The 2,053-nt window shown below is 41.6% G+C and overlaps 1 non-coding gene across 1 annotated transcript; it reads right to left on the reverse strand.

The window, feature by feature from the left end:
• Window positions 1-1,231: 1,231 nt before the first annotated feature.
• On the reverse strand, window positions 1,232-1,313 carry TRNAS-GCU (transfer RNA serine (anticodon GCU)). Its single transcript has one exon. It is a non-coding gene; the product is annotated as a tRNA-Ser (tRNA).
• Between the last annotated feature and the right edge of the window lie 740 nt (window positions 1,314-2,053).

The following is a 2,053-nucleotide window of genomic DNA, read 5'->3' on the forward strand; positions in this document are numbered from 1 at the left end:
GAAGGACGAAAAATAAGGGGAAATTTGGAAAGGAACACTGCAATCAGCTGGAACCACCATCTCTAGGTATAAAAATATACTGCCTTATTGCCCCACCATAAAAATGCAGCCTGCATATTGTCTTCACTAAAAAAGTGATACCATATAATGGAGTACCTTTATTTGAGAGGAGAGTATTTTCTTTGGATTGGCTTTCCACAGACTACTTCTTTCTGTGAAGTGTTTCATCAAAGAGTCATATGTTCAGATTTTTCTTCCCATTAATGAAGTTCTTTTTCTCTTTATCATAAATAACCAAAGACTCTAAATATACTTGCAGGCAGGCCTATGAAGTTTTTAGGTGGTAACTGCTCTAGGGAATGTGGAAGAGGTGCTGCTTAAGTTTAGTTTACTGGTGACAGAATAGTTTCCCAAAGAGAGGAACTGAAAAAGCAGACAGGGAGGAGCCTATGGGCTGGGTGAGACAATAGAGGGGACTATTGAAGCTCTGAGATGGGTTTGTGGATATTTTTATATAGTTATTTCTAATTTTCAATGTGTTTTAAAATTGCCATAATAAGTATTTTTACTTTTTTTTTAAAAAAAGAAGAGTTTGCAAAAACATTTTTACTAAATAGTCTTAAAGAAAGTTTTAAAACAGAAGACAATGTAATTGGAAAAACTATTGAAATCTGAGGAGGAAACAAATTTTCCTAACTGGATAGATCTCACACATCTATACATTTATAACCTGTACTCTGATCATTATATAAATATAAAAATACTAAATCATTGTGAAAGTAGATTGTGCATTGTACCGGAGAATCTGGCTTACTCAAGTATTAGTGATGACATTGTTAAAAGAAACAACAAATTTGGAAACAAAACTGGTCAATTGTTAAAATGATCCATAGATTCAAAGACTTTGACTAATTAATTCTCCTGGTTATGAATTGGTTGAAAACAAAAGCCCCGTCAAAGAGTCTGCTAAATATCAAGAGAACAATACGTTAGGTCGGGTAAAATTGAAGAATAATTCACAAATCTTCTCTAAAACATTAATGCCATAAAATGCAAGAATACTCATGCTTATGGGTGGGTGGGGGGATAGCAGAGGTCATAAGTGAGTGGAGTAGAAGACAGCCTTCTCTATGAGAAACCTGGGACACTGAGCAGATATTTGAAGGGAGTATGCTCCAAACTGGAAATGCCAGGAGACTTTTGAAAATTTCTTACCGAAAAATCATACAATCGACGAAGGTGGGATTTGAACCCACGCGTGCAGAGCACAATGGATTAGCAGTCCATCGCCTTAACCACTCGGCCACCTCGTCACGCTGTAGCCTGATTTTGGAGTACTTCATTTCAGAGTTTATACTTGGAAACTCACCGGACATCTTGAATAGAAAGATACTTAGGAGATGGCTTGGAGACGTCTAGGAGACGTGGAAAGGGATAGCTTCCACACGAATGGACAAAGAACTGGAGTGGAAAAGATGAGAGGCGGGTGAAAAACGGGCTTAGCTTTCACAGGAGTCATAAAAGTGGATGAGACGTTATACAAACACTTACGCCTAAGCCTTGGCTTCCTTTCTCGGACTGCCTGGTTTCGGGCTGGCGGCGCAACAGCGTCAAGTCCCGGCTGGCGGTGGGCGTGGCCCGGCCGACCAGGTGCGAATTGTGGTCGTCCTCCGGCTTCGGGGAAGCCTGGTCCCGCGCCTCTGTAGGATCCCCGCCGCCTGAGAGCGCCTCCTGGAGCCGACAGAGGGCACAGCTTCCCAGAGTTGGTCCCATTGGAGTCCATCTCAGGGGAACTGGCGAATCCGGCTCCTATTTCATGGTTAATAAAACAGTCTGGAAAATTAGATGATGGATCTGAGTAAGGCAATGCTGTATATCCATTCAATGTCATCGCCGCTTCTTCAATATTGTAGGGTGAAATTGCTTAGAGAAGAATCCTTAACTCGTGGGGCTCTCATCCCAGGTCATCCATATCAGAGGAACCATGAGTTCTGATCTCCCCTCAAATGCCTGTGCGGTTGTTGGGTTGGTTTTCTAGGGGAGATATTGCCCA

Source organism: Equus quagga, chromosome 15 (genome assembly GCF_021613505.1).
Source record: "Equus quagga isolate Etosha38 chromosome 15, UCLA_HA_Equagga_1.0, whole genome shotgun sequence".
Classification (NCBI taxonomy): Eukaryota; Metazoa; Chordata; class Mammalia; order Perissodactyla; family Equidae; genus Equus; species Equus quagga.